General features: G+C 38.3%; 1 protein-coding gene across 2 annotated transcripts in view; it reads left to right on the top strand.

The window, feature by feature from the left end:
• The window catches only part of enox2 (ecto-NOX disulfide-thiol exchanger 2), a 163390-nt gene that overhangs the window by 3216 nt on the left and 133492 nt on the right, over nt 1-26682 (top strand). The window contains exon 2 of one of the 2 annotated variants that reach the window (XM_018694161.2): nt 9543-9639. The exons of the other annotated variant lie outside the window; for it this stretch is intronic. The gene's annotated coding sequence lies outside the window, so the exon portion shown is untranslated. The remainder of the gene's footprint in view (nt 1-9542; nt 9640-26682) is intronic. 2 annotated transcript variants of the gene reach the window in all.

The following is a 26682-nucleotide window of genomic DNA, read 5'->3' as shown; positions in this document are numbered from 1 at the left end:
TACTTGGGCCTGATTTATTTAAGCAGCTTTGAAGACTGCAGGACCAAGATGTAATAGGGGTGTCAATATTCGTCATGTCAGCAGGTTGTGCTTCATTAATCTGTCTGATTGATCCAGCATCCATGTGGTTCCATGACCTTGCTTTGCACAAATAAGAACTGTACCCATGCCAGTGATACCTGATCTACTGCTCTGGTGATGGATTTATGCTTGACTTATTGAAAGGCACAGGACAGAGACAAATGTGGACACCAAAGCTGTGAGTGCAGAGGGGATTCTTCATGTGTAACAGAGTAGGAGGCTTATTGTTACATTTTATGATGAAGTCATTGTGCTCTGTTGCATTAAGTCTGATCACCTGGGGAACTGGGTGTTTATTATGATTTAAAGAAGACCTTTGAGATCAATACAATGAGAGGATGAGGGTGTTTTATTTGATTGATTGAATTTATTTGATGATTAACATCAGTTGTTACAATGATTGAGAATGAAGACAGAGTAAACCCTGAGAGGTTTACATGTATTGTGGTTCTCCAATGTATAACAAACCATATGACCAGCCAAGTCAAAACCTACATACAATGGTGGAGTGGCACAGCCTAAATTTTCCAATTTGTCTTCATCATATAAATCAGGATACAAGTAACTGGGAATCCAAGTTTTCAAAGCTGACCCTCTTCTCAGTTGTAAGCCAGTAAGGTAGAGTAAATTGCTTGTTCTGTCCATCAAACTCAAACGTAAAACTATTCAGTTTATTATCACATAGACAAAGAAAAGTAAAAACAATGAAAAGTATTGTGTCTGTACTCAAGTTCAGGTGTCAGAATTGATACTGGCAGAGAAAAAGAAAGCCCAACCCTAAAACTTACACTAAACTACTAATAGTTCTAACCTTAACCTTAAAACCTCTAACCTTAAAAATAGCCACTTAATCCTATGCTTAAATCTAGTCATCCATATCAATATGAATACGTAAGCAAAATAAAGTCTAAACAATCTATAACACCTACACATGCACTAGGTCTTTTAACCATAATCATATTTCTAATCATCTGTACGTAGAAAAAACTGAAATACAGACGGCCTACCTTGCAGCTATCCACCCCATCATGTGACTGGTGATGGCTGCCTTTGGCTGGCTTTGATATTCTACTTATAGTAAGTAGCATACACTCTGACCAGTATTAACTTGATTTCATCCGATTTAAATAATAGTAAACCAGCCTTTTTAAAATTTAAATTAGAGGTTTTTTTAATTGCAGAAGTTACATTATGAGTGTTAGAAAGGCCTTTCAATTTCCATTTAAAAGAGAATTGCAAGAACAACTTTTTGTTACAATATGTTATTGTAGCAAACTGTTCTGGCAATTTTTTCACTACATTTCAGATCTGTCACTTCACTTAAATTTGGATGATAGGGAAGGTGACCCTGGCTACTTAGAACAGAACTAAGCTTGAATGAAAATACAGTAACCTTACATTTGCACACAAGCCTGTCCTGCATGCTGATTTAGGCTAGGTTTTTTGCTTTAGTATTGAGCTAGCCTGTTCATAATATGATCTTGTGCTGTCAGAAGTGATTAACAATGGTAACCAGTGCTTGGTGCTGTGCTTCAGTATATGTAGGACTTAAATGAGCACAGAAATCAGTCATCTTATGTGGGTGTTTTGTGATTAAGAGCTCCTTCTCCTTTAGTATCAGTGACAGCTCTGCATTCTTAATGGAAAATAGTTTATTTAGAAAAATAATTAAGATGCTCAGTAAAGTAAATAGGTTGGGTCAAGCTAATATTGACCCATACAACTGCATGGAGTATGTGTATGCATGGATGTTTATATTTGCCAGCAACTCATTTTGTTTATATTGTGATGGACAGTACACATTTATTCTTATGCCCTAAGGGCCAAACAGTGGAGTTATTGATGATATATGGAAAATAACCCTTCCTCTACATGTCCCATCTTTGTGGACACAAGGAGAAATATGTCTGTTATTTCCTCCTGCAATCCTAATTCATTTATTAAAATGCATTACCATAACAGCACACCCACTTTCCACCATATGGTCAATATTTTTATTACACAAAATTGCTGTGAGTGGTGGGCAGTCCTCTGCTTTCAGAGCCCACATATTTAGTGTTTGTCATGTCCTTGATTATCAGTGTGCAATGTTAGAGAAGCTGAAAGCTTGTTTAGGAATATTAATGAGACATACAGGTTTAGATGCACATAACCCAGACCTACAGTGCAATTTGATTAAATCTACAATTCTGCCATGTAGCACAAAATTTATCGTGCAAATTATATAAAACTAACTGCAAAGTCATGTAGCTGTTAAAAATCTATTATCATTTATCCATTGTTCTAAGAGCTTAAAGAAAGAGCGTAAAGAATTCAATCAATTGATTAGTCAACTGAAAAAAATGAAAATTAATTGGCTAGCAAATTTTGAAAATATTGTATCAATTACTAAGAGCAGGAGTAGGTGTTAAAAGAAGGATATCCTTACATGTAAGAGTAGAAAATAATGATTAGAGCAGGAAGCAAAATTTAATAAACTGCACATGTGTCAGCTCATTACTCAGTCGCATTAATTAGACTGATGATGTCACAGGGCTTAACTGCTTGTTAGATAAAACATCAACTTGTGTCCCTACCCACTGCTCACAACATCACGTAAACAACTTCAGTTCATCAGAAGCTTTTAGACCACTACTCAAGGAAGGTTTATATTTGCTAAATGCTTCATTAAGAAATAGAATGTCCCAGTATTTACTTTGGTCAATAACAAGCCTTGAGAAGAAGTTTAGGCCTCTGACATCAGCAGCCTAATTTGTGCACTTGAGTAATGGACTGGCACACCTGCTATTTATTAGCTCTTGTTTCCTGCTCTAATTGTTGTTTTAAGGTGAAATCTAAAGCTTCAAACTGCAGTGATACTGATGTTCTTTTTTTGGAGTAACCATGTGGACCTCCTGACAATCCCATCATTAATGTAAATATTAATACTTGTTAGGCTGTTATAGCCGATCACTGAACTGCCAGTTAGTATGACTGTGCTGTTACTTGCTCTAGTGTTGTTTATTTGTTTGTTTTTTATGAGTTTAAGATTGTCCTTTCTCTTTTGCTGCATCCTGTCTAAAATTGCTCCAATACTATTTTGATTTCCTTCGCTAAATCTGTCTGACTAGACTTTCCTGCCTGAGGCCATTTTACTAAACTTAGCTCTGTGGATGGCACCATGTTGAGAAACATTTCCCATGTTCTGAACCAAATTGTTTTTGTCCCACTTGAGGTGAGAAAAGGTGACATTTCTCATTATGAGAAGTTTTATTGACCCTCAAGGGAATTAGAGAGCTGGATAAAAAGAGGAAGGTGGTGAGAGGGGGCCATTTGAGTGAATCAATAAAACTGTGTGTATTTTGAGTCTATGCATACAACACCTACCAGCTACAAAACATCAAAAGCATATGAATAGAACAGCGAACAGTGAGATAACACCTATGAATCAGTGAATGAGAAGAATTCTTTCTCTTGCAAAACTACATCTATAATCTGTTTCTAAGACTAAGGAATTTTCTAAGGAATTATGAACTGATATGGACAACTGTACCCACAGCAAGTTTCCAATTTCATTACATCAGATTTAAGTAACTGCCTCTCCAAAGTGAGACCTTTTCTGAAAATATGTAGCACATAAACAAGATCATGTCTCATTTGCGTTTAACCACTATGCCTGGGACTTTTAATCACTGCAATTGCATGTAATTATAGTTAATGGAATCTTGTACTATTCAATATTAGGTAATACTAAGTTCAACTTGACATTCAGATTTCATATATAACAGAGCTGCATAGTGCACACTTAGCCTTAAGGAGGCCTTTATTTAAATTAGTAAAGCACTTTAGACATGTTTGATTGCAGGTAATTACATTAAGAGAATGTAGAGATGAAGCTATCCTTTAACCCATTCTAACAGTATTTAATATTGTGATATTGGTCCTGGCGTATTGTATAATATCCTAGAGGAGTGTTGGTCTGTCACTATTGTTGCATGAATGTTTAGATGCTGGTTTTTGTCACTAATTTGCAAAATAACAGCTTTTTTAAACCCAAAGTGAGTTTGACATTATCAGAACTTTTCAGAAGAAACCATTTTCATGCCGCCAGTTTTCATTCTTAAAATAACAGAGCAGACTTTTAAAGCACTGATTTAAAAAGCAGAATAATTTTTCCCTTTGTATGTCAAGTGAAAGGTAATGTCATCTAGGGAGAGTTTGGATTTTTTTAATTGTATGCTTTTCTACTACAATATCGCTCCAGTATTACTCCAGTGTATTCACTGTCAGGACATTTCTTATGCACAGCTTTATGTACATTGTAAAGGTTGACAAGAGGGCAAAGTTAATGCGCACATGAAGACATTTAGTTGGCAGTGTAACTTAATTATGGTCACCTCCCTTGTAGAGGCCTTGTTTTACCTTCTGTTCCACTTCACTCAAATTGCTGTTTAAAAATAATCTATTTCATAAGTTTAAACATCCCCTACCTTTCCAGTATAAAAATAAACTGGCTTAAATGACAGTATGGGAGCATTCGCTGTACACCTCCCAGGAGGCTTAAAAAATAGAGCAGTGGACTTGCTCATACTCCAAGTGACACAGGGGATATGCTGTAGACCTATGTATGTACCAAAGAAGATGAATGAAAATTTCACAGTGACCTTGCAGTGTACACCCTGGATCAGCGGAAGTGAACTGCATTGGTTTTACTTTCAGGGCACAGTTCAGTGCCTGATAACAGGTTCCATTTAGTCCTAAACACTGACCTGCTAATACACAGCCTATTTTTTTCCTCAGGCAAACTGAAATGCTGTTGAAATTGACCTAACCACCTCACTACAATATCCTTTATCACTCCCTGTGGTCAGTCATTTAGGCTATGTGGCTTTCAGCTTTAGGGTAAATCTCCTCATGAGATCTCAATGGATATTGATGTTATGTGAAGTCTCTGAAAAGGTGTGAAGTAAATTAATTTCATACCCCAGTAAGTCTGGAAGCTGCAGTGACATTGACAAGTGGAGGAGGGTGTACTTTCATGTTAATCCAGCCTAGGAAATAGTGCTGTGTTCATTGCACTCAAGCATGATCAGATTTCAAACATGCATGAATTTTCAAATTCATGAGATGAACAACAATGTGAGCTAGTACTTTACTCTTTGTTTTGCACTGATTACCTGATCATCTGACGATGACTTCAGTGCTTAAAGCCTTTTGGGCAGGGCAATTACCTTCATGAACACCATATTTTTCATAAAGATGAAAGCCACACTTTTAATCAGGCAGTGCTGATGATGGGTTATAATTGTAGTGATTGAACTAAATCTCCAGTTGTAGTGATGAGCTGTGAGAACAATGATTATAGGAAAAAAATAAAAAAAATAAAAAAATGGTTACAACATCATCACGTACTTTACCCTTGGCTAACATGTCCTGAGTGAATGACACATTTCAAACTAATGGGAACTGGAATTAGATTTTGCATTGGATTTCCAAGCCCTTGTCTCCCATGATTCCTTGGATTTTATAAGCTGGCTTCTGTCTGTCTTACTTTTCTGGTTTTATGTGAGCATGGTTTTATTTGTAGGATTTATGGAGAGTAACACATGAAACAAAGCTATTTCTTTACCCTTTTTACATCCAGTAAAAAAAAAAACTGCAGCAGGCTGGTAGCCAGACGTATTCCACACACTGGATTTGTTTATGTGATTGCTCTCAAACCTATAAAACAGTAAAGCTTTGAATGACTGTACAACTGAAACACAATCTCACCCTGGTAGATTTTGTAAAGATAGGCTTGGCCCTGTCACTGCAACTTTTTGATGAAAGATAGCAGCTGATTAGCTGCCAAGACATTTGAAATGACTCCAGCTCTAAAGCCAGGATATGTTTCTGACAGAGCTGTGTGTCTGACACAGCCAGACATCTGGATTAATGTGCGAAAGGATTTGACTGGTTTTACTCCCTCAGTGCAAGTGCTGGAGTCTGAGATATATAGACTGTACCAACACAGGAATTTTCATCCTTTTTCTTGGGCAGGTAACAAAGTGAAAACTTACTTGTCCCATGAATATGTTTATTTGCCTAATGCACAAAAGCAACCAGCCTATTATAATACATATTTATTAAACAGAATAATACTGAAACTAAAATACACAGTTCTCCTCTGGGTGAGTGTTTGGGGGCTGTAATGCATTAGGTTAGTAGGGAGGAGTTGGCAAGTCTGTATTCATCTTTACAGTAATTTGACCTAAAGAGGTATTTCATTTATCTACTTTGCATACTGTATAGGGAGCCTACGTGCTGTTGGCTGTTTTCAGCCACTTACTGGGTGTTTGTATTAACTGTTGGTACTTTTTAAAACAAATGTCCATCTTTCCTTGAGCTGGCATTGGGAAAATCTCTTGTCAAATCCTGTAACTGTTTGACTCTGGCCATCAGTCATCTGTTTATGTGCTGGTTTGCTATGTATTTTATAGAGGTAAATGTTGCAATGATAGTAGGGAAATGCATTCTAAAGCACTTTAAAAATACAGAAAAAACACAATTAATTACTGCTTTAATCTACAGTGTGTTTATGCAAAGTTCAGGAGCTAATGATAATTGGCAAACTAAGTAGTATAATGTTCCTGTAGTGTATATAAAGGAGCTTAAGTCACCATCAGGGGAAAACTGGGAGAAGGCGTTAAAGGACTGTGCAGAGTCTGGATTGAGTTTAAGAAATACATTTGGCAAATACTACGGTGAGGGGATTAAAGGGGATTGATCTCCACTGATTAAGATGAATATGACTGCAAAATTCACACTTATGTGAGCAGTAACCTCTGCCTCTGTGTGAACTGCCTCATGTGATGGTGGCCTTGGTTTTACCTGGGCTGGGAGACGACTGACAGCTGTTGGAGTGAGAATGAGGAGTGACACAGACAATTAAAGGGCTGGATTCAGTCTGGCCTGACCTTCTGATCAATGCACTCCTATTTAGAGCTGGCAGGCTAGAGACCAGCACTCCTTTTCCAGACTAATAAAGATGGCACTGAGAGCAGTTCCTGGGCTGGACTGCCAATACTTTTAACACCCCTATCGATTCTCATTACTGTTAATGGTTTCTTTGCTAGTGTGAGCCGGATGTTGAAGAGGGTGTGGGTGGGCGTGGGTGTAGTTGGAGATTTGGCTAGGGGCAGAGTCATCATATTATGTCACTGGTCAGTGGAGTGGCTGAAATAGTGTCAGTTTTCAGTGTGTTGAATCGATTCCTGTAATACAGTGTGTAAAAGTAGTCATTGTGCTGATCTCTTAAACTTCACAAGAAGCTGGACATTTTTAAATTGTGGTAAATTTTGCCATTATCTTCATCAGCCTTGCTCCAAACCTTTGAATTGCCAACAACATCTTTAATTTCTACAGCAATTCAAATAGGTCTGGTATTCTGCTTATTGACAGGTGTTTTGGCCAATTGAAGGTAGAGTCAGCTGATCACAGTTTAATAGAGGAGATTAAGGATGGGGATGCCATCTTCTTACATAGTTAATTAGCCACTTAGTTACATTGAAGAAAAATAGGGACTAAAAAAAAGGGTCACAAACCTGGGTTAGGTATTTGCAGTAGTACAATTTGTCTCAAGGACACATACAGAAATAATTCTAAGTCTGTTTACAGTTCCTGGGGAATAATACTGCATATGTGACAGAAGTTGTGTAAAACCTTTTGTGGCTCCAGAAGCTGTGGTTTGGGCTTCAGAAGACTCCGGAAAATTTAGAAGATCTGGGGGTGTGGAGTTAGACAGAAGTAAGCTTAGTAGACATCTGTAGCCTTCTTTTCATCTCTGTTTGAGGCTATAGGCATGAGAACACATTAGGTGCTTCTAGCTTAACTCAGCCAAATATCCAACTGAACTGTCTGCAGTTGAGCTGCATTGTGGGTAGTGTAGGCATCAGGTTCTGAGAAGGAAGAGGAATGTGCAGAATAAAAAGACAATATATCTGGTTCTGCTGCATCGATTTTGATCTTTACTTTATTGTCTATCATATATCTGACAATTTTATAGGAGTGCAAAGCCAAATTGGCAGAGTACTCTCAAAATCCATATTTCTTTGATCAACATGAACAACGTTCAATTCACTGTCCCTAGCAACCTCACTAGAATCGATTGGTTGGGACAAAACAAAACAGGAAATCGACTTATATGAGCACAATCTCAGGCTTAATGAATGAAGTGAAACAAAATTGCAATTCAGTCTGATTACCTGGCCACATCTTATATCAGCGGAGAGTAAAAAAGATTGCCATAAAGTCTGTTTTTTTTAGCAAAAAAAAAATCAGACCTATTCATCCCATCAATGTTGTATTTTCCAAATGAATTTCTCATTAGTACAATTCAACTACAATTGCAGGAGGGTATCCCTTTGTCAACGCAACATAAATTCTTAACAACTCAAACCTTGGCTCTTTGGAGGTGCAACCACTGTGACAGGGTCCCTAAGTAGGAAGATATATTGCATTGTTGTTAATCCCGTGAAATGATCCACTTCCTGCTGGGTCTGTAGCAGTTGGTGATGCCATTGTTCTGCTCTCATGTTGCAGTAAATAGCTCTACATATTTTATTGGCTTATACAGCTACTGTATGTTCATATTCATATTCTTTGGCTCTAATTAGTGAGCAGCCTGGATGGAAATGTTTCTTCAGGGGTACATGATTTTTATTTTGCTTATCTGAGGACAATTCTCTATAGTCTGCTGTGTTAGGCTGCCTTTAAGTTTTTCTTCCTCACTCAAATGATCTGGGATTACAGCAACATTGTCTACTCATCATTTGAACATTCAGTGCTTCATTAAAGGCCTTCACACCGACAATAGCACCATGGAAAAACAGTGCAAGGGGTTGTATAAGTGTGGGCATTTTGCCACAGGGTGCAGGTAAAGAAGATGGAATGCAAACAAACAAGCCCAGGATGAAGGCTTAAAATGCCTAGACAGCAGTTTATGTCCTTGTACTCCTCTGAGGTCTGATTGTACAGCTCTGGAAAGTTAATCACAGTGGCAATAAGTTTCTCCTCTATCTCAACGCTGGCTAGGTAGTCTGTAAATTAGTACAATGCTACAAGGTCCACACTGCAAGGTAATCTAGCTGATATGTGTGCCTGTTAGAATTTGATAGGACAACACAGTGTTTTGTTGAAAGGCCTAACATTGTGCTTTAGGGCAGAAAAAACCTGAACCACCTGCTTTGTTGGATCCCTTTGCGACAGGATCCCCTGCTGAGCTAAAGCATGAGCCTCATTGAAAGGAGTGAAGAAGCTTGGGCTTTTGCAGCAGTGCTGTTGTCAGTGCAAAAGCTACCTGTGCTTTGGCATCCAACACTAAAATGTGCTCTGTGAAAATGGGCTGCTTTTGTTCTATAGCTCTGACTGAGAACTGTTATGGTAGAGCAGTATTCAGGTTTTGTAGCAGTACGAGCTTCATTTTGTTCTGTGGTGTTTTGCAGGCTTGCAGATGAAAGCCAAACTACTCCAACGTCATCTTTGTCAGAGAGAAGTGGCCTGGTGCTTGATACAGGCTGTTCTATGACGGCAGCATCACAGGTACGACCTCCATGGCAGGCAAGATCCTTACTTTCAAAGTTGAATACAACAGCAGTCTACCACTGCCTGATGTTGTGTATTTTTCATTCAACCCCTTAATTTTAGTATTATATCTCACAGCAAATGTTCCTGTTATGAATTAAATGTCTAGAGAGATGTAACAATTCACCAATTAACAATCCTGCATTTTCAGTGTTTCTTTGTCATCTTGCTTTTTTTCTAATTTCGACAGTTTCTAATAACTATTTTCAAATTTAACAACTCTAAAGCACAGTGTTAATTAACCTTATGACTTTTGCAGGAAACCAGTTGTGGTGATTAAAAAAAAAATCCCTAAATGTATGGGTTGAATAATGACTTTCATTTCATTTCCTTCAAGTTGTTGTCACTCACTCTTATTCTTCAAAAGGTGGCCATGTACCTGTAAATTGACATCAGTCAAGAGTGCCTACACACAACAGCCATCATGTACTTTATGGTTTGATGTCTTTATGTTTTGTAAAAGATTTGAAACAGTTCAATGTAAGTTGAAATGTCCTGTACTAGAGAATAGTACAAGTGGTGGGTTGGCGGAGCAGTAAAGCAGCGCTTAAAATGTTTTGCTTGCAGGATATCTGCTGTTCTTTGTTGTCCCAGAGGCTCAGGTGCTGTTTGCCTCTCAGGCTATTAATACTGGAATCTGCCTTCAGATTCAGCAGCAGATAACAGCAGCAGTATCTCCTCTAATTGCCTGTTGCCCAAGAACGACTAACTACTGGAGATGTGGGCTGCATGTCAAATAGTTTTCTTCAACTAGATTCTGTGCTTGCATTTGGGCACATGCTCAAATTAGAGCCCTGCTCATTTGAATATACTGCAGTGTATTTTTCTATTCACAGCATAATTATCTAACCTCTATTTTAATTTAGGAATGGAAGGCAAATCATTGTAGTATCTCTTAAAATTATAACAAATGCATGGTCAGGATGACTGAACAACAGTCTATACTGAGCAGATAGACTCTGATTTGGCATTTTAATTACCATTTCAGTTAAGCTGTAACTGAACAGGCAATTCTACTTTCATGTGCTATCCTATTTGAAATTTTGAGATACAACACAATTTTTTCTGAACCATCTGAGTTCGTGTGATCTGTACTCCAGTTGTGGCAACCGCACTCGCACTACATTGGCTACAGTAAAAATTTGGATGAGGTGTCATATTTGAAAGTTTGGCTGTATCTTCAGCTTCTTTTGTTATTGTTTAAACTGTTTTCCTGTACTCAGCTCCTAAAGATATATTTATCATTTTTGTCTGACCACAATCTACCAAACAAGCCAGTGTGTTGAAGAGAAAATAAACATTTTGGCAGCATTGCACAGCTAATGGCCGTGCGTCGAATGCCAATTCTCAACTCCTGTTCTTGTCCAAAACACACAATCAAGCTCATTTGCAGAGGAGCTAGAGTCAACAATGCTTGTTGCTACCTGTTTCAAGCAGGACTCATTAATATGATTTGTTATTCTCATTCATAATTGTGCCAAGTGGGAACTTGACAGAATTAAGCACTAAAATCAGCAGTGGCAATTGCACTTGATACTTTGATAGTCTTGATAGCTTATAGTGTGACGTAATTATATAATGTACTTTCACATGAAAATTAATTTACTGTTTACTTCATAACCGAAGCAAATGATATCTGATAAACCTCCTGATGTGGTCAGTCATAGCCCCTGATTTTGTTTTGGCATTTTTATCCTATGCCCCTACCCTGAGTGGAAAAATTGACCAAACAGTAGAATAATAAGCTCCAGCTCCTCTTTCCGTTGGTCTGTGGGTCAGTCGTGCTTTCGGTGTGTCTCCAGAGACAAAAGAATTGTTTGTAAGTTTCTGTAGCTTTTCAGCCACGCCACACAGTGCAATTATGTTGAATAGAGCTCACTCTGCCTTTACCACAACTTCAGAATGATTTATGTTGCCTTATGTAAAGAAATTGGGATCCTGAACTCCAATATTAGCTGGTTGCTGATTAAGTCCTCATTCTAATTTTACACATACTAGATTTCCATGCGATACTCAGTAGGCAGTATAATGTCCTAGTTTAATGCCCAACGTGGAAGCAAATGGGTCAAAGCTCCCATTTTTAACTGGGCACGGAAGAATGTCCGTCTCTGCAGCTTTTGGGAAAAACTTTCAAGGTGAAAGATTGGATTAGAGCGGAGACTTTCTTCGTGCTGCCAGTTGAGAGTTTTGCATCACAGCGAGAATCCTTTTGTCACTGCAAGATATTTTTGAGTCTATGGTCATCCTGTCTCCAAAAGCACCCTCCAGAGCCAGCTGTAAGATGTGATAAGAGCTTTTTCTGTTCTCTCTCATCTAAATCATATTCAAAATACTGATGCTTTTGTCTTTGATTTTTGCTGAGAGCAGCGTGCTCGACTCAGCAGAGCAAGTTGACCACACACACACCTCCACAACCATACACACACATGCACAAGGTACAAGATACTTGCCAGAGGAATGTTCGTCAGCCTCTTTCCGGGTATTACTGTGAACAGATATTTGACATCTGTGAGCAGCCCAGGTACTACTGTCTGTCTGAAATGGAGAGATTACCTGTTATTCAGTTACTAGTGCAGGCATTTTACAGACCAGGACAAATCGCTGTCAATTTCTAATTTAACATACTGATGGAGTCATTTTCTGTCAAGTGCTCTGTGCATTTTTCTATTGCTGTTTTCCCTTTCCTGACTGTTTTACAAGGTCTTCACTTGAATACACTACTGTAAGAGGGTGAAAGCACGCATTTAGGGGTGTGTAAGGGGAGTAATAGTTGAGGATCACTGCTCTGTGCTCCAAAAACTGATACCTCTTTCACTAAATATGTGACAAAATAACACTTCCTTTTCACTGGAAGGGAGCTACACCTTCCCCTGGACACATTTTTTTCTGAAATTTTGAGCTCCAGTGGTTACCCAATAGGGATTTATAACCGTGCAAACTACAGACATACAATTTTAATTGAACATCAAATCATTACTCAGTCGAATTACAATGAGTTATCTTCTTGATAATGCCAATCTTTTTGGCCAGTTATTTTTGTGTCTGTTGTCAATTCATGTGTCTTTGGAAATTGTTGTGCCTGTTGTGCCTAGTCTTTTAACTGAGCTCTATCACATTCTAATGAGAAATATCAACAGTCACTTTATACAGAGGGTCTATCTGATTCCTCATGGCCTGTGCCCAGTAGGTTTTCTAAGTAATCTATACATGGATCCAGGTCCCATTAATTGATGAATTATATTTCTAGGAATTACACTATGTATAGTACTGACAGATATGTCATTAAAGTCAGTGGCCTTATTGTTCATCACTCTTTAAAGGTATTGACTTGACTTGGATTCTTTGCTGTGTTAAAAAGGCCTCAACAAGTATTAATTTAGTTTGATGAACACTGCAGAAACCTCAGACAGGGAAACTAATACTTGAGAATTCTAAGTAGATATTTAGGTAGTTTTTCATGAACAATGGTGGAATGTTTAAGAGGCGTCTTAGTAAAGTGTGACCTTGGTAGAGTTGCAGCTGCTGTAATTGCCACTGATTTCCTTTAGAATCAAGATTCACAGAGAAAAGGGGAGTATTTCTAGAATTGTGGTTTGTATTGTTAACCTCTCGCCCAAACCAACATGCCATTCACAGCAACAGACTAATATTAGCTCTCACCTTTGCTCCATGTTGGTCTGTCTTGCTCTGTCTTTCCCACTGACTGTCTCGTGATACAAACACACACACACATACACGCACACACAGAGGCAGTAAATTAGCTCCACTTAGCTCCACCTGTTTTCCAGGCTCAGTACTAAGCTCTCTTTCACCTCTCTGCCTACAGAGAGCAGAACAGATGTGATTGCCAGAATACTTAGCACCCTTTCACATCAAGTAATACAGCCTAATTTTTATGACACTCAAAAACAACATATAAGCCATGTTAATTGAATTCGTGGCACCGAATCAGCTTACAACATCAGCAAATTTAGACCTAATTGCTGAAACCAATACTTTTGAGTCCATGTGCAGTTCTGTCTCTATTTAGAATAAACTTGTCATTGAGCTTTGACTCCTATTTTGTCATCATTAGTGCCTGTTGCCTACCCAGTGCCAATGCCTATTTTTTTTGGATATATTGTCATTGCAGAATATGGCAAATAAGTGAGCAAAATCACACAGTATAAAAAGTAGCACAGTCAACACTTAGTTCAATGAACAGATCATCAAAATCTCTAATGTCTTTTTCTCTTGCATTTTCCACTGCAGCAGTTTTGTGATGGCGGTAGCTAATTACAATATCTTCGACTCATCTCTGCCTCCAGCCTTTTGTATTTTCAAAAAGATGGCTAGGTATTGAATATCTAGTAGGCTGAAATGGCTGTTGAAGCACCTACACACACTTCAGCTCACTGTTCCACACCGACACATATAAATGCACATACAGTATCTGTAATTTTAGGTTGTTTTTTTTTTTTGAGTCAGCATTTGTGACAATCAGTGGCACTCTCCTGAAGTTATGCTCAAAGATATTTTTGGTCTCATCAAGGGAAAGTTTGTGAAGCTGCTCCTGTAACAGTGAATGGGGAAGGAATGTGAGGGCAGGCTCCCTCTCAGTCAGAGAAACTCCTCACAAGTTGCTCTCAGTAAAATATAGCCCACTGTAGACAAACATCAGTCACTCTGTGATGAACAGTTCAAGGAATAGTTTGACATTTAGGGAAACACTTAGGGAAATACTTTGCATTCTTGCTGAGAGTTGGTTGACGAGATCAATACCCTTCTTATGCCATGCCAGATCTCGTATGATCAGGCTGTATGTATGCCTCTTATTCCCCACAATAACTGTGTTTACATTCTGTTATTTATTTTAATTGTGTTTACATTCATTCAGTTGTGCAGAGTGATGAATGTGATGAAACAGAACCACAGCTGCTAACAGCTGTGCTTCTGTTTCCCAAGGGAATCAAAACAAGCAGGATTGGTTTACTCCTGGTTGAATAAAGTTGAACCTTTGTCAGCTTTGTCACAATGAATGGCTTGGTCTCTCACACCTCTGTTGTTTGAGTCAAGATGATTCTTGGCAAGAGAGCAAAAAAATTTATTTCCCAAATTGTCTAACTGTTGCTCTAAGTTTTTTTCTGAGTCAGTGATAATTTAGTGTATTTAAAGTGTTCTAACCAAAAGCCCACTTTATTTCCTAATGGTGTTTGTCATTTTTTAAATTGCGATAAAATATGTAGCTGTACATTTCTGTAATCTAAAATACCCCTGGGTGTGAAGTTGCAGCCTTTGGCAATAATGCTGCTCCAAGAATTATTTCTTTATGTCAAACTCCTGAGACACCAGTTGTTTCTTATACACAAACTGAGACTAGTAACATCCCAGGATTGTGTGCAGCATGCAGATTCAGAATCTCAAGAGTGTGCACGTTTGATTGTATCATGCAAATATATCTGCAGTTTTTCCCCACTAATAGGTTTCTTTGTCACTGATGTAGCAGAAAAGCACAGTTCAAGATGTTCAGTATTTCTCACTCGTTTACTTCTGCTCTTTATCTGCTGATAGTACTTTTCCTCTCTAATCACAATATCACAGTCATTCCTATCAGTCTGAGCTGTGTAATTTGGGTGAAACTAAATGAGTGTTATTGTATGAAGGGAGACTACAAAGTTCATGACATTAGATATTTGTACATCTCAAAGTTGAGTAACAGCACCATCAGTCAGCATTGTATGAACTGTGATAATAGGTCTGATATGTAATTTCTGAGTGATTCAAATTCTTTACTTTTATTGGATCTGTTAAGCACAGTGACACATTAATTTCACTTGGTGACATGTTCATTACTGTGTGAAACGTGCTCTGAAATGAAATATTGGTGCCACCAAATTACGCGCCCGTGCCACTAATGGGAAAATGTCAGCCACGGCAGGAGCAAAAAATAGAGCTCTTTGGGGGTTTTTAGTATAAGCAACCCATTGCCTGGTTTAATTGCAGTGTGGTTTACTGAAAAACTGAAAGATTACTACTTTTAGAATTAGTTTTGCTGAGCAGACATAGCACGAAGTATAAGCTATATGCCACTGCTTATCCTTTGTAGATGTCAACTGATCTTGTTAAGTTGCTTCTTGTGTTTGTGTGTGACACCTACTTTGACAGCATGACAAATCAAACTCTGACAAGAGCTTAATCAAAGGCCTTATTGTAGTCCTGTGCAGCATCTAGAGTATATAGGCCACAGTGTTACATTCAGCTTGGATGAATGGGATTGTTTTTTTATGTCAAGGTGTCAATATGAATTATTTCTCTCAAGTGACATGTTTAATTACATAAATTTACACATCTGCACAATCTTTAAAAAACGTCACAATGATACACATATGATTTATTATAGCCCATGTCATGTTAAACAGGAATTTCTTTTAGTAACTCTTACACACCAAGAAGTTTCTCTTGTGGCTGAGGGGGAATACAGTAGCAGAGGAGGACATTGTCATTAGTTCACTCCTCTGGGAAAGCCTTACGGGGAAAAAGAAGTTTAGGGTCATCGTAGTGGTTCTTTTTTTTTTCTTTTTCACCATGGGAACGTCACAGAGAGCTGCCTATCCCTGGGTCCCTGCCTCTATGCTACCAGGCAGTCGTGGTGTAAATTATTGTCCTGGGTATAAATAGGCTGACAGTCTGGCAGGGCCAGGTGGTCTAATCTGCCAGTTCAGTGTCCTGCTCCCTGCCTGGCAAGGTGGTGAGGAGGTTGTTTGTCCCCACATTAACATTGTCCTCAGTATCCACAGATGGGCTCGCTCTTGTATATTTATCAAAAGGTGGCCTCAGAGATACTTTTTTATTCTCTTATACATAAGAGACACCTGATCTTTAATACAATGGTCAGCATGATATCAAATGTATTGTGGCACAAAATGAGCATCACTTATGCTCACGTAGGTCTGCACATTTTGTGGAAACATGAAGTATCAAAATGATTAGTTGATCTGTACAAAATTCCTATTGGATTGTGCATGTTAAATTGACTAATACTTATTTGGTAATTTTTCTAGCAAAAATTGTAAACATTTTATGGATTCAACCTCTCAAATGTAAAAGAAAATGCTACTTTTCCTTGTCTTAGCATCAAATTAACTTTATATGTTTGGGTTTTATACTGTTAAAAATTCATTTTAATGAAATATTTGAGAAATTATTTGGCCCACTGAATATGAAAACTGTTAGATGCAGCCTTACAGAAAGCTGAAATAATCCCATGTTTATGTTTGCTCTGTAGACCACACTTGTTTTCACTTTCTTTTCACAAAAGACCAACTGCGTGTGATTCATATGAAAGTTAAACACTACTACTACTTTAAGCAGTTTGTCAGACTACTTCCAACCTGTATTTAGTGGTTCTTGTGCTGTGGAAATTAATTTTTTTAAGAAGAGAAACTGTTGTGCATCCAATTATGCCTTCTCGTATCCAATCTCTCGCCACCTGGAAACGGTATGGCTGCTGAATATTCAGCATAACAAGGTTTTCCCCCTGGTGACAATTTTGGAGCAGCAGCAGCAACAACCATCATTACTGTGTGGTTACTACAAACTGTCTGCCTCACTTTTTCATTTTTGGATTTTTTTCTTCCTTCATGTTGCACTGTAATCATTACATAATTTTTTCCCCAAGCTTGACTACCTCTGCAGTTTTTGGTAAAAATTTGTTTCTTAATGAGCAGTGTCTTCTGGTTAGCTTTTGGATTCTGCACGCTGGAGTGCTTGATCTTGACATAACTGTAGATTGAGTTATCAGGGCTATAGAAGATACATTTTTCAGCACTTTCATGAGAAATACTTTATGAAAATACAATAATTCTCATTAGTCATTTCCCCATTCTAACTAATGATAGTCATTTAGCCATCCTAGTCGAACTTTCCATCTCATTCTGTCTTGTCCCTGTGTTATCTGTCTCCAGCTCCCCCAGCATCACTTCCTCCCATCTTCAGTTGTTTCCCATCAGAGGTGCCAACATGTCACCAGCAGCGCTAAAGTCTAATGGCTATGGGAACATTTTCTCTGACACCTGCAGCAAACATGAAGCCTGCTGGGCTGCTGGGAGAACAGAGGGAGGTTTATCTGGGGTGGCAGGCCTTGCCTCCATCACCATGCCAATAGAGACAGCAGCACAGAGCCCGGCGCTTCACAGCCAGATAAGGCCCCCAGACAAAGAGGCACTGCAGCTAGACCCCACTCACTACAATGGAGGGGAGGAAACAAGATATATGACTAATAATCCTTGACAGTTTGCTCCAGTTAAATACTTTACTTTTAGCCTCTGAGTTAGTACTCTGTGCTGTTATCCAAAGTATAAGCCACATGGATTTAAGCTAAAAGTATTCATTATATAAAACTCAAGTTCCTCAAGGAATCTTCTGGGGAATGTTTCAGGTTTAGCTACATTTACATTTGGGCATATTTTAGATGGACCTCATTTCCAAGGGTTAGTGGACTGAACTTACATAGTCCAGTAGACAGAACATACAGTTCAAAATAATCTTGTGATCACAAAAGTGTAGGAAATTACTTGGGTTACATCGCTCTGTCAGGCGGCAAGGTCAAAAGGTGGCACATATAATCACCATATATTAACTGGCCAATTAGCCTTTCTTTCTTTATCGTTTGTAATTATATGTAATTATGAAAATGGCCTAATCATACATCTAATAAACCCATCTCCACTGTGAGCTCTGCTTGCCATTACTGTAGCTGTTTATTACAGTGAATGAAATTACAGAATTACGTCAGTAGAATTGAATAGTCTTCTCTCCATTGCTTTGCATTACAATATGAATGAAAACTTGTAAATACTTTTACTGTGGGGAATGAAATTAATGCACGATAGAAAGCACAGTTCTGTCAAGATGTGGTGTTGATATCAACAGGTGAGATCCATTGCTGAACTATAAATCAAAACCTATCCTGTGAGTATCTACAGCGTGACTCCAGTTACTGTTTCTGTCAAGCCTGAATCCGGCCAGAGAGTTAGATTATATTTATGCTGTTTTTGAGTCCTCTCACCTATCAGAAGAAAAATGTTTAGCCAATTTGAAACCGTAATGTACTGCAGATAAAATCTACTACTACACATTTAGGGAAATGCCCAAGTGTGTTTTCTGTGGCCTGACTACAGCTACCGTGCAGAATAATATTCAAGTGTTGCATGCATGCTGACACTTGCAAAGATTGCGGCACATTATAGACAAAAAAAATTTAATAACTTTTTTCTCTCTGTAGTACTGAATGATTGCATACCGGCAATTATTCCTACAGCTTCTTCAGCAGCACAGATTCTTCTAGTTCTTTTTCCCACGTTTGCAAGGAGCTAACATTAGTCATCACCTTCCTAGATTGTCTTTTTTCAGTGTCCTTGGGCCGCATTATACAGTATGTACTGCATGTTCACTGCGTCTTAACAAGTCCTTGTGGGGATGTAGCCACGGCCAGAGCTCTGGACTGGGAAACAAACTTGAATCACACAGTGCCACAAGATGCCTGGACCTTGTAGTCTGTTACCATGAATACAAAGAGTGGATTTATCTCCTAGCACTCAGGTATGACCAGGAATAATGCAGGGCAGGGGAGGTTCTCCATCCTTTTAGTCCTTTTCCATATTTTCATACAATAAAACCTACAGCTTTTCACTGCAGAGCTTGTCCTTTTTACATGGTTTGGAGCCTGCAAGTAATGGTTATCAATTTATGTATTTGGCCATGAGCAAGAAGTTTTATCTCCATAGAGTGTTTTCTGGACCGAGTTAAACTTTGCTGAATAGTGCATGCCTTGTATTAAGTCCTTACTCTGAGCTATTGAATGGGTAATCCATTAAAGGTAGTTATTATATTACATGGTGGTTTCTAACATAATATCAGTCTATTACTTCACTGGTGCCTAAGCAAAAGAACAAGCTATTCACTCAGATTCTTTAAACGAAACTCATTTGGCATGGGTCACCTCATGTGACCAATATGTTCGCTAAAAGCAAAAAGAGGAAATAGAGCCATTCGGATGATTCTGTTTTTTTCGTTTTAGTTATTTATTGTGTGTGTCGACATAAGCGTTTGTGCTTGTCTGGCAAGAAATTAACTTTGTCACAGTGGGCCTAAACAATATCAGGCAGGAATTGCTGAGCCTAATGTTGCACTCTGGGAACAGTAAAGTCATTTCGCTTCAACAGACCACTTAATAGCTTTGGCTGATGCAGAGTTTGGAAATCCATCATTCAATTGAGCCAGACAGAGATGAGCAGTCTTCTGAGTGCCAGTATGCTTAGTATGTGGGGAAACAGGTAGAGGACAGTGGGGCTACTCTCATCATGAGCTGGAGTCATATAAAGACATCTAACTGCCTTTTCAAACTGCACCATATCAACCAGTGAAGTGCTTTATCTGACAGAGCTTGGAAATTGTGAACAAAAGCAGGAGCATCAGGAATGACAATAGGTAGTTAAATTCTGTGTGGAGTGCAGTGGTTAGACAACCAGTGGAGAATCTGGGACACTACACTGTGCCGTGACATGAAGAGTATTATTTCAGAGTGTTTTCAGCTATTTTATCAGGCCAGGTTTTATTGTACCCATGATGGGATTATTGATATTCATGACTAATGAGCGAAATGTAGACAGACATTACTTTGTTTTTAGCGGTTTGCTAGCATGTCTGAGTCATTTGTTGTTATACTGGAGTAATACATTTACTGTCGGGTTTCTTTGCAGGATAGGGGAGCAGTGTCTGGACTGTCCTTATCTTCTCATTCTGAAACAGTTTTAAAAATTTTTTCAAGGTTCTGATTCAGAGCCTAGCCTATCAAAGACCAATGGTTTCTTGTACCAAAAAGGTTTCTTTTTACTAAGATGCCTATTTTTTCCCAACCATAAAAGTAACTGCGTGTCTGTATCACACTAACTTGGGCACAAGATCAGCAAAGGAACAGTATCAGTTATTTTGGAACAGACTGATAAACAGCCTCTTTCTCTGGTCCAAGGAAAATATGATACATTGTTGTCTGCTGGTCCACTTTGTGTTTATTCTGACCTATTACAAACAAAGCAAGAGGAACATTAAGTCATGTAACAGGTAACTTATTCATTTGTCAGACCCACATGAAGAAATCAAATTGCAGTGACTGACACAAAGTTATGCTTTTGTCTGGCTGTCAGACAGAGCTCACTAAGGAATAACAGGTCAAAATATAAATAGAAGAGAATGTGTAGAAACAAGCTGAAAAAGGAGGCGCTTTTTCCATAATACTATAGGGGTGGATAGTTAGATATATGGCCACTGCATTTTACTCACTTTTTGATAATAAAGTGACAACTTAAATGGAGTCTGATTGGAGATAGATCGAGACCCACTTTTTTCCATGGTCCAGTAACTCATTCTACACCAGAGTCTAGTTGACAGTTTTCACCACAGGCTAAATGAGCCAAACCAAATGGCCAAATTGAGAGTTTGTTTGGACCTGTAACATTAAGCCATGACAAAATGTATGTGACACGTAACAGCAGATTCAGTAACTTGAATCCATTATGAATAAATCTCTACCGTGTGGTATCTCAGCTCTGAATATGACTAAATGACATTTTTTGGCCATAATAAGTTTATGTAAATATAAAATTCCTACCTCATATGAAAGTAATGCCCTCTATCTTGTGTTGTGGGTGGGTGTCAGTCTGTGAAGGTTGCTTGCACCCAGCTATCCTCAGTGTCAGCACTCTGATCTGACTGGTTAGGATTGCAAACACATTGTCACCAATGAAGTAAACGGTCTTAGGTGGCTTAATCAGCTGTGATGATGGCGCAGGGCAATATGCTGGCATTGTTATTCACTGTGTCCCACCATTAATTATTTATACTTTGCTTCAAGGTATGGTTAGATTTGGTAGGAAAGAGGGGTGACTACAGCAGCATAAACTGCAAAAAAGGCAACTCAGCTTTTATTATCATGTCAGAAGCTTCAAACAACTTGGCCTACAGTTAATTGGCATGTGAGTCCTTTCCATGATGGTTGATATTCTTTGTGATATGTTATGTCTTCAAGATTCAGTGGTCAGTAGTGTTCACATAGGCTTAAAAAGTATAGCTTGAATTATCTTAGAAATATTGATGAAATATTCAATGCAAGCAACATTCTGGAGGGATAATATTGGTGTTAACCAATTCTTTAAATATTTTTTTCTTTTATGTTGTTACTGGATGGATTCCGTGAATCTTAGGACCAGCTTTATTACAATAATTTAAACAATTCTTTTAAAATTAGTGTGTAAATTTAAGCACTGAAACAATTAAGCAGCACATCAGTTTGTTGATTAACAATTTTGATAGCAGAGTAATTGTCGGTTAATAAGAAAATTTCAAATATTTGCTGGTTGGAATTTCTCTGTTTGATAGTGTACATTTCATATCTTCAGATTTTGGACATTTAGTTGAACACAACATGATATTTAACGACTTTGTTTTTCACAGTATTGTGACACTTCACAGATTAAAGGATGCGTCGGAAGAAATAATCAACAAATTAATCGATAATGGAAAATACTAGTAAGTTGCAGCCCCAGTGAATTTCATGTGATTGTTTGAAATCTTCTTTAAAAGGCTGCCCCGTTTATCCTGCTTCCTAACTCTCTCTAGGTTTAATTGTGCCAATATGCTGCACAGTCTCTCTTTTCTCCTAAGCAGCTCATACCTCTTATCAGAGGCAGCTTTAGTGTTGAGACAAGGTAATTAGCTGTTAAGAGAGGAGCCTGCATTGAGAAGCAGAACAGGCTCATCTACTTTTCAATCAAAGGCTGTGCACTCTGGTCACCTGTAGAGAACACAGTGGGCCAGCTGAATGAGGATACCTCCTCATAACTTTCACTGGGAGAATGGATATTGTTATTTTATTATTACTAGTGACAGATTGATAGTCAAATTTGGATAAAAATAAATTACATATACCAGAACTAATCAACAAACAAATCTTGTTTAATCTCTTAATGTATCTCTTTATTTTTTTAGGTAGAGTATGAAAAGATATGGAATAGAGCACACCCAGTCCATGTGCTGCTGGCACAGGCAGAAACAGACTCTGTTAAATGTGAGCCAGCTGCACACTCAGCTTTCATTGCATGACAAGTAATTTAGGCCACAGATGATGATACCTATTTTAGCTTACTTTAATGTTAATTGCACAAAGTATGACAGAGCTAACAGAATGAGAAAATTATAGAAAAGTGCAGAACCTTTTATAGGTTTTGTACAGTGCAGAATGAGCCTGCAGCCTGTGGTTATTGACTCATAGCATCCCCCACACACACAGTATTTGTTGTAATACAAGACAACACCCTCCTCAGGTCAGTGAGTGTTTTGGTTGCCTAGAACCATTTGAGTCAGAGGCATCCTCACTCTAAAGAGCTTGCTGGGAGTCTCACAAAGGTTTCCAGGTTTTGAAATCCTTTAACAATTCAGTTTCCCAAAAGGGTTGTCTGTAATCTGACTATGAGTTTTATTATCTTCAGATGAGCTAACCTTTTAATTTCTTTGCTGCTAAATTCTTTAATTTCTTTCCCTTCATATGTATTTCCTACTTGAGTTTGAGTTTAATAATTTAGTCCCTGTGTCGTAGTTAAAGCGAGGGGTGTCTGCCTGTAGTAGCAGTACTGGCTTCCCTGTCTCATCCTTTCCCCTCTATACACATGCTTTAGCCTGCCCTCCTACCTTTCTTCCCTGACTTAAGTACTTGTGACAGGGAGAGCTGAGCCCCATCTACCCCCTCACATGCAAGACTGCTTTTTCAAACCTTTATTTACCAAGGGTTGCTTGACTCAACACCTCTGCTCTTTTCCAGCAATAGCCTTTCTACACAGTCACCCAGTTGCACATATTCAAACCAGGAATGTGCTGTGCATTTTAATAAAGACCATTGTGCACTATAATCAAACTTTCAAGGATACTGCCTCCATTAAAGGACACAGTTTTAAGGATTTTTAAAGATATAAAAGCCTTGACTTTTACAGGATGGAGGCTGAAAATAATTACCCAGACCTTAAAAACAACACAGCATTGTTCCTCTTTATAGCCACATCTTGTAATCATTCATTCTTAATATTCTTATCAAGTTCCCTCTTTGTCATACTTTGACTAATTAACATAATTAAGTAATGGCACACACTGGAGATTTCTTTTAGAGTTTTTTCTCAGAGGGAAACTAATCCAAACAGTAATAACTCAGCCACCTAAACAGTTGTCTCTGCCACTCCAGCTGATATTAAATCCTGTTTATTTTTCATCTTTTTGAATGAAATTCTGTGTTTTTTTGTTGGGTTTTGATGATATCCCCGGCTATGGAGCTCACCATGTGTGTGAGTGTGTGTGTGTGTAAGAAAGAGAGAGAGAGAGAGACAGAGAGAGCAAGAGGGCAAAAATGATTTCCCAAACCTCCTCATTGGCCATGAATGCAAAGACAGCACGTGTCTACGGCTGTTAAACAACACTCACTGGCTCCCGGCCCACTCGTAAATTACAGAGTGAAAGCCTCTCCCAAGACTGCCTTTAGTGAAACAGCTCAGTCAGTATGGTTGTTTCCCATAACCAGCACCGCAGCTGTCAGTTAACAGAGTTTTGTGGCTCAGAGACCAGGACTGTGTTTTACAAACTATGAAAAGTGGCTTGGCTAGGTTCATTAGCTTCATTATTGCTTGTATTTTATTACATATAGAATGGTTTTCTTCTCTGTACATTGCCCCTAGAGGTTCTTAGACAAGAGCGCTATGTGGAAATCAGGATACTAATGGTACAGTGTTGGTGTTGTAATAGAATATAGTAATTAGAGTTGCAGCGCTTTGTCTGTTTATTGTGTCAGTTGACAAAAAAAATATTGCTGAAATATAATTGCTAAGTTTTTAAGCAAATAAGCCAAACATTTGATGGTTCCAGCTTCCGAAATGTGAGAATTTGCTGCTATTCCTTAACGTACATTATATGTTGATGACATTACCTTGGTTTTTTTTTCACTATGTTTTATAGACTACAGATTAATTAAGAAAATAATTGGCAGATAAATCTGTATTAAAAATAATTTTCCAGTTGCAACCCTAATAGTACAAGACATGAGAATAAGTACGCCTGGATAGCTTCTCATTCATCAGGTGCTTCACTAGCTTTTATACACATTGATGTATGTTCACTTTGCATTGTGTAGCTCTTAGAATTACCACTGCACCAAAGCTGTAGGCCTTATGTAAACTCTTCCATAAACCTAAGATGCAATTTCATTGGTCATTTCAGAATGCACACATTTTTATTGCTTTCCTCACTCTTTGGGGCCCGTTGCTTGTCTTGGGGGTCATAGAAAACAGTGTTGGTCCTCCTCCAGTGGCTATGTCTGTTAACATTTCGGACAATTGTTTTCCTGCCCAACATCAGAGTTTTCAGCCTGAGCCATGTCTAAACAATGGAAGATGCACCCCACTTGTAACCAGTTCTTTGTCTTTGATCATTGTCTGGTGGAGAACAGTGGATACATCTTTGCTCTCGCTGTTGTCTCATTGCTCTCTCTCTGTATTGTATAAATCTTTCCAAAACTAACTTTTTTTTCATGATATGCCGTCTTAAATCTATAATGTATGTCAACACAACTACAAAAGCAACTCATCAGTTGGTAGAAATGCTGTACAGATGATTTATAGCATACATACTTCCTCTGGCGCTTTGTTTTTATCACCTACTGACAAATGGAGTGTATTTCAGTAGTTTTTAAAATTGTTTATACAAACTGTTTCTGGATCAGTTCACTCTCTGAATGAAATGATTTTAACATTTGTGACAAAAGAAATCAAAGACCATATATTCCTGGAGGGCACAGATGACTACTGTAGTGTTTCTGTGTGCTCATTTTTAAAATGTATTTATAACTGTGGTTACGTTGTGGCCTCACATATTGCAGCACAGCGGTGCTGCCATCTCTCCACCATGTTGTTTCCCTGTGAGTAGAAAAGCTTGACAGGCTGTCATCGTTTCAACGTGTCAGCAGGGGCTCATTAACAAACAAATACTGTACCACATGATTGCATGTTTGTACTGCCATGGGAACAGTTGTAGCTGTATTTTTAGTATGTGCTATACAATGTTTATTATATGCAGTTAAAAATATGGATTATACTGATTGTGATTGTAGGAAGGATGTCAGAAGTAACCACATCATCCACAAATGTGACAATGCTTCTATCTAGTGAAGTGTTTTCATTCCCAGATGAGATGTCTGACAACTGCAAAGGTTTTCTTTGTCATTACTCATATAAGGTATCTGTTCAGCCAACTGTATGAAACCATCATACACATTAAGATTCTACTGTCGACTGTAGAAAAACGTTGAATATACGTGCCCTCACATATGCTCATCTTTTCAAAATTTTTTTCCTTTAACAATGGCATTTATCAGAAAGATAGGTTTAGTGATTCCAAGTATCTTTGAACTTTCCTGTCCTTGCTATTTCAGGTCGAGTGTTTACATACTGTATGTTGTTCATCCTCGTAGGAAGGCAGCACTCACAGCACTATAAAATAGTAGAGATTATAGAGCCCCTGTGCATATAGTTGTTATTCATCTGGTAGAATTACAAAGGTATGAATATGTCTCCTGCTATTCATGAAATGTCACTTGTTGACAAAGCTGGTTGTCACAATAAATTTGCAAGAAAATCTGTATAAGACTGAAATTCCTGAATTGAATTGAAGTTTAAACACAAACACATGCGAGCAGATGCACATTTGAACCCATTTCTGTGTGTATTTGAGTAAACACGATAGTTGTTGTTGTCAGGTTGGGCTGTTTTACCTTACTTGATATTGTGGACATATTTCTATGATTTTCAGACTATTGTAAAACCCTCTGAGCTTTCTTTTTGTTGCCCCTGTGTGGGAGATGAGGTACTTCATCACAGAGATAAGCATGCGGACTGAGGGACAGCTACAGGAAAGAAAAGGTACACAAGAGCT

This window comes from Lates calcarifer, linkage group LG8 (genome assembly GCF_001640805.2).
Source record: "Lates calcarifer isolate ASB-BC8 linkage group LG8, TLL_Latcal_v3, whole genome shotgun sequence".
Classification (NCBI taxonomy): Eukaryota; Metazoa; Chordata; class Actinopteri; family Centropomidae; genus Lates; species Lates calcarifer.
Note: the sequence above shows the minus strand (reverse complement) of the source record. Positions and strands in the feature narration are given on the sequence as shown.